The sequence below is a fragment of the Cibotium barometz genome, chromosome 30 (genome assembly GCF_041138505.1).
Source record: "Cibotium barometz isolate CiBa-2024 chromosome 30, ASM4113850v1, whole genome shotgun sequence".
NCBI classification, from domain to species: domain Eukaryota; kingdom Viridiplantae; phylum Streptophyta; class Polypodiopsida; order Cyatheales; family Cibotiaceae; genus Cibotium; species Cibotium barometz.
This window is the reverse complement of record NC_141075.1, coordinates 11,852,786-11,864,142: the sequence shown is the minus strand read 5'-3', so window position 1 is coordinate 11,864,142 and position 11,357 is coordinate 11,852,786. Positions and strand designations below refer to the sequence as shown.

The 11,357-nt window shown below is 43.0% G+C and overlaps 1 pseudogene; it reads left to right on the top strand.

Moving 5' to 3' along the window:
* The window catches only part of LOC147621161 (putative E3 ubiquitin-protein ligase XBAT31), a 69,818-nt pseudogene extending 68,918 nt beyond the window's left edge, over positions 1-900 (top strand).
* The last annotated feature ends 10,457 nt before the right edge of the window (positions 901-11,357 follow it).

The window sequence follows — 11,357 nt, the reverse complement described above, 5'->3', positions numbered from 1 at the left end:
TCCCTCACCCCACTCTCTCCCCACACTCACCACCCCCTTCTCTCCCTCTCTCACCTGGCCCCCCTCTCATCACTCCCCCTTGGCACTCTCTCTCGGTCGCAGAGCCACCTCTCACCTTTGCATTATGCTACCTCACATGGCCGATCTGAGGTACTTTTGTTGCTTTTGGAGAAGGGTGTGTCATTGAATGCAATGAATCATCATAGACAAATGCCTCTCATGCTTGCCTATAAAAATGGAAGGGTATTTTGCATTGAGCGGTTTGTGGCATGGGGAGCTGATATCCTCGTGTTTGATGCTCCCAATGGGAGGACATGCCTCCATTATGCAGTAAAGAGCTGCCACTTTGATTGTGTCCAACAAGTTTTGGATGTTGTCTAGATGCCCATAGTGGCACAAACATCATGTGGAGCTACACCTCTACACTTGGTAGCTTGGTCCAGCCATTCTATAGTAGTTTGCTTGCTTTTAAGTAAGGCATATCTCATGTGTGCAGTGCCTACAAGATCTAGTGGAAGCGGCCATGGTTTTGGAAGCACATCATTGCATTTTGCAGCACATAGAGGGTTACATGTCTACACTTGGTAGCCCAGTCCAGACATTCTATAGCATTTTGCAGCACATAGAGGATCATCTAAATGTGTTAAAGAGCTCTTGGCATGGGGTGCAGCTAGGTTGCAGAGAAACTTTGAAGGGCACATGCCTTCTTCATCACTCTGCAATACCATAATGCAATACCATAATACAACAGGTGCATGTGCAGCTCTTCTCAACCACCCTTGGACTGTAAAGCCCTTAGTATGGCCATCTTCGTGGCAGTTTATGAGCAGTCTTGACACTGAAGCAAAAGTTTTGTGGGAGGTTGCCTTGGCACATGCTACTGATGCTTGGGAGAAGTGAATATTTTTTTGTTAATGAGGTGGAATATTTTATGTGGTAGCCATGGCCAGATTTCATTCTGTATCTTGTATACCTGGACTTCGTGCTGCTGGAAGTTTTGCCCAGACAAAGTGGCCAGTGTGATGATTAGTATTTAGATTGGTTTTTGTGCTTTTGTTGAGGTAACCTTCTGCCGGATGCTTTGCCCGAGGGATGACAGTGGTAATACAGTTAGTGATCGCTTGCTGGATGAAGTGCCCACCAGGAGCTCCCTGTTCAATCATTTTTTTCTACAGCTCGTTGGATGAAGTTGCCCAAGAGCCTAGTTGATTCATTTTTTTTTATATTGTATCTCTCCAAAAGGTTTGCTTGGACAGATCATTGTATGAGGTATGCCTGGCAGCTTGCTTGTTGCCGGATGTTTTTCCCAGAGGCTCACCTATGTTTTCTTGGCATTCAACGGGACGGTGAATTGAGTAGTAGTGGGTGACGAGAAGCCAGTTCCTCCACACTCCACCAACCGCTCCGATCGCCATCACTGCCGGTGTGCTCCAACCACTCCAACTGTCGGTGCGCCCTCCGACTGCTTCGACCACTCTGACCCCCGGTGCCCTCCGATGGCTCCGACCGTCGGTGCCCTCCGATGACTCCAATTGCCATCACCGTTGGTGCCCTCCGACCGCCAGTGCTCTTCGACCCCCTCTGACCGCTCGTCCCCTTCGACATCTCATACGTGCATGGCCAACTCCGATGGCATGCATGGAGGCAACACCCCTCTCCCTTTCCCAAGGCAAGGAGAGATCCTCTTCGAGATCCTGAGCACCATCGTCCTTTCCCCTCTCTTTCCCAAGGCAGAGAGAGATCCTCTTCGAGATCCTCTTGAGCACCACCCGAGGAGGAGGACACCCAAGGAGGAGTTAAGGGGAGCACTCTTGGGGTAGCAGACAGACAGTCGGGGACATACTCTCATAGAAGAGGACACTCTCGGGTATATCACCTAGAGTTCTAGCACAGTCCTTCTATCGGAGCGGAGTCTCCCTTGTATCATTCCTTTTTGGTATTGTGATTGTAGTGTTGTGCTCTCTGTGGTGTTTTGTCTCTCTCTTTGTGTGAGCGAGGTGAGTGAGGTGTGAGTGGTGTGTGTGGTGTGAGTGAGAGGCCTATAGGGGTATTGCGGTGCTAGGCGGTGGTTAGAGAGCATGGTAGACAATGTAGAGCCTAGGTCTTGCATGTCTAGCCAGTGAGGTCGACTCATCCTTGGCGAGTATACTTCCCTGAGAGGATCCACTCTCCCTTCCCCCCAACCATAGTGTTTGTGGTGGCGGTTGTCTTCGAGTTCCCTAGCAAGGACCGCAGAGTCATCCACAGTTGAAATGATGTTATCTCTCAAGTACGAGGGCACCATTATAGCATAAGATGCATGCCCTTTTCATCAACTTATGCACCTACTTTTTTTTGTTCCCCCTTAACCATCTTGTCCAAATACCCCAGCTTTTCACTGCAAGAGACGACGGGGTTGGTAGCAAAATCTAGAAATGAAACTATATAAAAAACTCTATAAAAAGTTTATTCTCATTGCTATTTTTGCTACATATAGCAACGCTTATATCCTTCTCCACTTCCTCATGTGTTTAAATGTGTGGGTAGATCACGGGGTGATTTGAATCACATACCGCCATCTTGCATCAATATGATCGGGTTTAAAAATAACCTACAAAATCACAAAAGAATGAGTAAGTAGCCCATTTTTATCTATCATCAGTAAGTTTCTCTATTTAAAGATTGGTACAAACTTTCTCACAATGGTAAGGGAGCACAAAAGTATCCTTCTCATCTCTCCAAATCTTTGTGGAGTCAATTGCAACGAAACCATTTGAATGCTTCTTCACAGTTACATGAGAAGCACCACTACATATCACTTTGAACCACTTCACATCAAACATATAGATAGTAAAATATCTAGGCTTGACCTCTATGAGCACCACTACATATTACTTTGAAACACTTCACATCAAACATGTAGATAGTTAAATATCTAAATCCAACCTCTATGATGTCTTGAATGGTTCTACAATAATCTAATTGGTTGGGTATGATGTTGTGTCATGTCTACTTGCTCTACTATCTTGCTCAAACACCACAATAAAATGTGTTTGTTTTACAATCCACATACTTAATGTGAAAATGTCTCCCCTTTGACTACATTACATCGTACATCTTATACTATTATAGCAAAAAGAGGAGTTGAAATTAGGATGCTTCCACCCAATGAGTTACTAACTTGAAAGTCACATCCTACTCATCCTCTATCACCTCTTCTCCATTGCCGCCATTTGATTTACTCTCTTGAAAGCTTTGGAATCTCCTCTTGATGCCTTTTTCTACCTTCTCGGCATCTTTGGATCAATTTCTCCATTATGGCACTGTGGAGGATGCAAAATGTGTTGACCTCTTTCCTCAATTCTTCATCCATCCTTTGAGGCTTTCCTTTTGCAGGATATGAGAAACCATTAGCTCTTCATCTTCATTGGTCCATAATCTTGGCATGGTACGGTCCAATTGAGAGAGGTTGTCACATGATATATACAAGAGACTCTTACATAAACAATGCCTCCACTATGCTCCCCTCCAGCCTTGCTATATTTGTCTTACAAACCTCTTTAAGGTTTTTGTAAACCTTTCAATGAAGAAAATCCATCTACTATTAGCCACACCATAAAGTTCTATTTCATCAACCAAGTGAACCACAATATGCATTTGTGAAGTAAGTATTGTTCAAGGAAAGCTCTTATAGCATTGAGATGAGCAGCCAATATGTGTGAGGGATCAATCTCCTTTAATGATATAAATTTAAGCAACCAAAAACATTCATCAAAATATAACAATATCATGAGGGCTCGTAAAATACAAGCAAAATAACACATGTTTAGTATTAATTCATACCTCACAACTTCTCCCATGATCCATCTTGTAGGTATCTAATATCACATTCTTATCACCACATCCAACAATAGCAATTGGTAGGATAAACTATACATGCAAAAAGAGGATGAACCTGTACATATGCAAGTATGGATATATAAATATGTATATGAGGAAAAGTTGAGATTAATTATTTGCATCATATTATGCCAATCATGGTACTTAAGGCCATTCAATTTCTCCACCTCTTTCTTCTTTATCTTTATGAATATAGCCTTCAATGAATGCATAACTCGAATGGGTGTGCAAAAAGAGGTTATCACACGCTTCAACTTCTCTTGCTCTTTATTTTTGAGTCTCCATAGTGCTCTTGGAATTATAATCTTGCCCCTCTAAGCCTCATATGGCCATGCATTATAGGAAGGTGATTAGTTTCCTTCAAGTCATCTCTTGCCCCTTTTATCTCAAGCTTTGAGAAGTTCAAAGGATCTCAAATGTTTTTTAATACATTCACAAAAATATGCATGGGATCTAGTAGATGGTTTATCTTCAACTCACACCAATATGGTAGATGAAAGAAGATTGAGTGACGACTCATCCCTCAGGGTGTATTCTCTTCCCCCTTCCAATGCTCATCCCATTGTTGTTATCTCATTACACGTGGCTTCAAGATGGCTCAAAGCTTTGAGTAGGAGAAACCATAATTCAATGGGGTGGTTTCCTCTTTCCTCACCACATCCTGCTCTTTTGTACACGAACCAAATTCTTGACCCCCCTCAACCTCCCCTGAAAAAAAGTTAACCTTCTTCTTCATCCTCACAGGCAAGGGAGAATATGGGTCCTCATTGATGGTCAATGTAGGGTTCTCCTCCTCCACACATGCCACTCATTGCCTCACATACGTGCACTGCCATGGAAGGATGTGGCATATTATACATTATCCTCCTCCTCTTGTTCCCTTCATCCTCATCTCATCCTATACACACTGGGGCAAAGCACATTTATGTTATAACATAGATCACTTTGTAAATTTATGTCATACAATATGTCACCAAGAAAAGGGTGTGAATGAAAGATATTTACTGAATCAAAGTTTTTAAGGCCGCTTGGTTGTCTAGGAGGCAATGCATTGTTTATGCCATGCATGCGTATATGATTGATGGTTATAGGATGCTTCTGTCTCTAGCGCCCCTTGCATAAGGCACATGGGTACCAAATATTCTTCTCTCACCACTCTTGAAAACCCACCACAAATCCCTCCTGATTACTTGAGAATGCCATTGACCTAGAAGGATGTAATCAAATGAAACTCTCAACACGTTATAAAAATTAAAAATTAAAGAGAGGTATCGCCCAAAGTGTATGCAATCAAGCATTGACAAAGTGGTCATAGGAATCAATTGAGGACCCACATGCCCAAAAAATCCATTGCATAATGCCAAATAACATTTTGCATTCTACAATCAAGATCTCGAAAAATTATCCAGGTGGTGGGAATCTGGGTTTTTGATGTGTCTTTTCCCCGTACTATGGTGCAACAACAACAAAATTTCCCTCTTCTTCTCATCATTTCTCATCACCTTATTCATATATCTAACCTTCTTCTACTATTAAACCCACTTACACATGCACAAGATGATTCTCCCCCTCTCTCTCACTCACACCTTTCCTTCATAGGTAGCCATGCTCATAAAGGTTTGGTGAATAGGGTGTGAAGTTTATCAATCTCGATCTCCCTTTATCCCCCCCCTCCCCCCCACCAACTTCATCAATATATTAATCCCCCCTCTCTTGCTCCTCATAAGGGTTTGGGGACTACATTGCGTGTGTGTGTGTGTGTGTGTGTGTGTGTGTGTGTGTGTGGGATTACATAGAGTGTTTTTGTGTGTTGCTCAAGTCTCAATGGCATAGCCTCCCCCTCTCTATTACTACTCAATCTCTTAATGCTTCCTCTCTTCCTCATGAGGGTTTGGTTGGAGCAATGCTAATGTTACAATCCTCTTTCAGTGAGTCCTCAACATTTGTGGAAATTTACAATTTTGACATACCCGTTATAAATAATATTTGAAACTCTCTCAAACCCTTTGTAGGCTCATGAAAAAGATGCTTCCTTCTGACAAGTTTTCAAACACAAGGATGCATGCTAGGAGAGTATTGACAAAACTTGAAATGGATTACAAACATATGCATGCATGTGTCAATGATTGTGTGCTATTTAGGGGTGCTCACAAAGATGTAATTCAATGTCTAAAATGTGGAGATTCTCATTATCAAAGTAATTTAAAAGGTACGATGCTTCCACAAAAGGTGTTGAGTCATTTTTCGAGGAAGACTCGTTTACAGAATTGGACGTGTGCAAAAGGTGCATTTGCATATTGAGCAAATATGTCAGACAACCCAGTACAGATTGTGGATGAGAAGCTGGATAGAAAGAACTTCTAGGCATGGAAGTATAGGATTAAAAGCTTTCTAAAAGGAAAAGGGTTTTGGAACCTTGTTACAGGTGCGGAGCTAGAGCTAGAACTACCCCAACAATCTACACAACAACAGGTTGTAGCTCATAATAAGCAATGGTCAGAGAAAGCATACAAAGTTTTGCATTACTTGTCTATATGTATCTCAGATGCTATACTCATATATATACATAATGCTGAGAATCCCAAGGATGCATGGGATACGTTGGTAAAGCTTTGATACAGATACTAGTTCTCGTAAGTCTCAGTTGAGACAACAGATTCATCATGTGAAGCAGAAAGGAAGGAATATTCATGATTATGTACAAGAGATAAAGAAGTATGCAGATGCATTGGCAACTATCAATGCCCCCATGCCTGATGATGATTTGGTAGACATCACCTTGCATGGTCTTGGCAAGGAGTACAAGTCTTTTGATACATCTATTTCTGTTTGGGGTACAGGTTTACCAAATTTTGATGAGTTGATTTCACTCTTGCTTGTTGAGGAAATCAAACTCAGTGACTCTTTTCATGATGCATATAGTAGCCATGATGATAATGGCAAAAATTAGGCTTTCTATTCTCACAAAGGGGATTTAGAGAAAGGGGGAGATTTGTATCACGTGGTCATGGTAATGGTCATGGATGGCAGGATAGGTCAGCGCAATAGAGTTTTCAGCCTACATATGGTGCTAGAGGTGGTCGTGGATATACACATTGGAGAGGCAGAGGTAATCCTCATGGAAGAGGACATTGGCAAGGCCAACAAACATCTATGCAAAATGTGGAATGCCATTACTATGGAAAATTTGGTCATATGGCATGTGATTGTTTCCACAAACAAAATGATTTAACAGGGGGTAGAGCACAACATGGTGGAAATTATGCACAACATGGTGGAAATTATGCAAATGGTGAAAATTTTTCATCAAGCAGTAATGATGGCAGCGCAAATCACTTGTTTGCCATGAAACATGTCGTGGGATCTATGATGACAAATGGTGATAGTGATGACACTTGGTATATGGACTCTGGAGCATCAAACCATATGACTTGTCATGCAAATGGTTTGAACATATGAAGCTTATGGATGTGAAAGGCTATGTGGAGACAGGAGATGATACCCAACATGCTATCACACATGTTGGAAGTGTACCATTGGTTATGCACAATGGTGAAACAAAGTCTATGGCAGATGTCTTGTATGTGACTTCTATTACAAAAAGTTTGGCCTCAGTTGGTCAAATGGTGGAATAGGGTTTACAGGTTCGAGCATGGTTGCTTCATTGAGGATTTCAAAAATGGATGTAGAGTCATTGCCAAAGGCAAGAAAGAAGGCATGTTATTTAAGTTGGATGCTAGGATTCCTGAGTTGAAATCAACCATGTTCTCTAAAAGCCAAAATGTGGTATAGGACATTGACATGTGGCATAAAAGGATTGGACATGTGAACATACAAAGGTTAAAGAACATGCAGGCAAGAGGCATTGTTATTGGGCTGCCTAGATTCAAGTATGATGGGAATATGCATGTCTATGATGCTTGCCAGTTTGGAAAGCAAGCAAGGTTGCCATTTCCTAAATAAGGCAACATGAGTAGCATGCCACTTGAGATAGTTCATAGTGATGTATGGGGTCCTGCACAAAACCCATCTATTAAAGGCAGCTTGTATTATGTGACATTCATTGATGATTTCAGCAGAATGACTTGGATTTACTTTCAGTAGAGAGAAAACTGAATTGTTGGGAAAGTTTATGGACTTCAAAGCTTTCGCAGAGAAGCAATATGGATCTTGGATAAAATGTTTGAGGACAGATGGAGGTGGTGATACACCTCACATGCTTTTGAGAATTTCTTGAGAAAGCATGGCATAAGAAGGCAGTTAACTTACAGGTATACACCTCAGTAAAATGGTATTGCTGAGAGGAAAAATAGAGTCATTTGTGATGTGGCCAAGGCGATGCTCAATGAAAAGAGCATGCCATATTATTATTGGGCAGAAGCGTGTGTGCCACAGTGGTGTATGTACTTAATAAGACACCCACAGTGGTGTATGTACTTAATAAGACACCCACAGTAGCCATACATGAAAGTACGCCTGAGATGTGTCTTACAGGTTTTAGGCCAGACATTGGACACCTCAAAGTGTTTGGTTGCATAGCTTATGTGCATGTGCCAGACGAGAGAAGGAATAAGTTGGATCCTAAGGCAAAAAAGTGCATTTTTGTTGGATATGCACAAGATCGCAAGGCATATAAATGTTATAATCCACAAACAAGGAGACAAGTGGTTATCTCATGAGATGTGGTGTTTGATGAACTTTCTAGTTGGTACAAGGCAAAGGATGAGGGTGTCATTGATTCCGTTAATGATGATGTTCATGTGAACTTGCCACAAGCAAGTTCTATTTCTATGTCTGGGCTAGCAGAATCTGAGAGTGGCACTTTACGTCCATGGTCAAGATACTTGAGACATGAGAGTGTGAGCACTGGAAGTAGTGCTGTGGATAAAGGGAAAAAGAAGGTTGAAGAAATTGGCATTATAGGTTATGAGTCATCAAGTTCAAAAAGATTGGATGAGGAACTTGGCATACCAGTTTTACACACACTAGGTGTGCAAGGCAGGATAGATATGTGCCTCCACATGCTAGAGTGATAGGTGTTCATAGTGATCTGCATGCATTGCGGAGGTCCCAAAGGGTCAGGTATCCAGTTGACAGGATGACATATCGTGACTTTGCTATGCATTACACATATATGACCTCTTTGGTGAAGCATGTGGAACCTACATGCTATATAGAAGCTATTGGGAAGCATGTATGGGAGAAGGCAATGGATGTTGAGATGGACGCATTGGTTCAAAATGAAACTTGGGATTTGGTTGCCTTACCACCACTACAAGGGATCGGGCTCATACCCGCGCTCCTAGCCGCTAAAAATGACTTGTGAAAAAAAGTAGCGGGCCCGTGTACCAGCGCGTGTATCATCGCGGCCACAGACATGCGTGTAAAAGCGCGTGTATAGGACCTCTCAGACGCGCTTATACACGGGTGTATAGCCGCGTTCTTTTCACAGACGCGTTGATACATGCGGCTATACACGCCTTTCTTTAATTTAGACGCGCTTATACACGGCTGTATAGCCGCGTTCTGTTCAGGTCAGATGTACTCAGACGCGTTGATACCTGCGTCTATACACGCGTTTCTTTAATTTAGATGCGCTTATACACGCGTAATTGTCAGTTTTGACGCATTAATACACGCGTATTTTACAGATTATCCGCGTATATACACGCGAGTTTTACAGTTTTGACGCGTTTATACACGCGAACAGAGAGCAAAAAAAAAATCCAGAGAGTGCTATTTGGTGCCTGAATACTGTTCCAGCATTCCAGCACCCAATAACACTCTCTCGATTTTTTTTTTTTGTGCATTAGACCATCCACGAAGAACATATGCACGAGGGAGATTAAGACAAGAACGACATGAATGCATACATTGTCAATACACGATTCAAGACAGACATGAATGTAATACTATCGATTCACGATTCAATATTACTATCAAAATTTCATACATGTATACAAGGGAGTCCATATCTCGAAGTAGCCCATGGCTTCAGTTTACAAAAAAATATATACAACCACATCCTCAATATGGAATGTGATACTATAAGTCTGAGTACTACTCAGACCCAGATGATGACTCGGTGCTCCCTCCATGCTCAGATGAGCTCACATCGGTCGAAATGTCCGATGAGTAGTGCTCACGTCCACCCTCTGCAGTGGCGGCGGGTGGATCATCAGCAGCTTGTGCCTATTCAAGTAATATATAGTATATAAGTATATATATATGTAATTCAATAAACCAAAATCATTCGTTTAGAATTTTCAAGTACCTGTCGACCGTATGGTCTCATGGCTGTCTCAAACTGCGCGTCCGTAATACGTCCCTCGGCTCTGAAGATGGCCCACGTGTCACGTCTGCTATGCCGGCGAGCATACGCAGTATCGTGGGTTGTGGACTTCCTCCCCGTAACCCGTCGCTGTATCATAATCAACACAATTTGTAAGATTAAAACAATCATAGAATCAATGAATTAAGTCAACAATCAAATAAAGTGGCAAGATACTTACGAACTCTGCCTCCCATGACTCGACGCCGCCAGATCCGAAATGCGAAGATCCAATGGTCTCCATCTGGATCCGTCGTGCCTCCACATGCTGCCTGCTCTTCACGCCACCCTCTGCTCGTTTCTTTGCCTCCTTCCACTCGCGTTTGTGCGCAGTGGCAGGTTTCTCAGCAGGATAGCCACCCGCAGCTACATTTAGCCGGTCATCGTACGGGAGTTTTTTAAGGTCAGATCTTTTATTACTTAAGATCTCCCTTATTCGCGTCCTTCCCCATACATCCGAGAATGTAGCATGTGGGGGATTAGGGTACCGACTATGTACAGCCTCTATCACCTCCCCAACTAATCGGCTATTTTGATCTTTAAATTTAATAAAACAATTTCTATATGAGTTTGATACTACCCCACGCATGTACTCCATTACCTCCCTCCCCCTCGCATCCATCACTATCCCGCCCCTATCGGTCACATCATAGCAGACCACTCTCTCCACCTCTCTCATCTCCTCCTCTTCCGAACTGTCTCCTCTAACTCTTCTCCCTCTATCTCCTCTCTCATCGCGTGCCCTACTACCTCCCCCACCTCCCCCACCTCCCCCACCAAAGCACCCGCCGCATCCTCCACTCCCACTCTTCCTACTGCTGCGGGTGGAGTCACGACTGGGGAATTGTCTACGTGACGGTGGCTGTGAGCCCTGACGTGATGGTGGCTCTGAGGGAGCACGTGATGGTGGCTGTGAGGGTGTGCGTGAGTGTGTCTGGGACGAGGTATGTCTCCTCGGTGGACGTGGAAGAGGAGAAGCTGCATGCCGTCTCGTCGGACTCGTAGGAATAGACGGCACTGGAGTGCCCTGGATACTCGCGGTAGGAGTATAGACACCAGGCAGGGAAGGAGGGGGATGGGCATACATATACTCTGTAAGCTCAACTGGACCAGGATGGCGCCCAAAATGATTCAGCATCTCCATCAG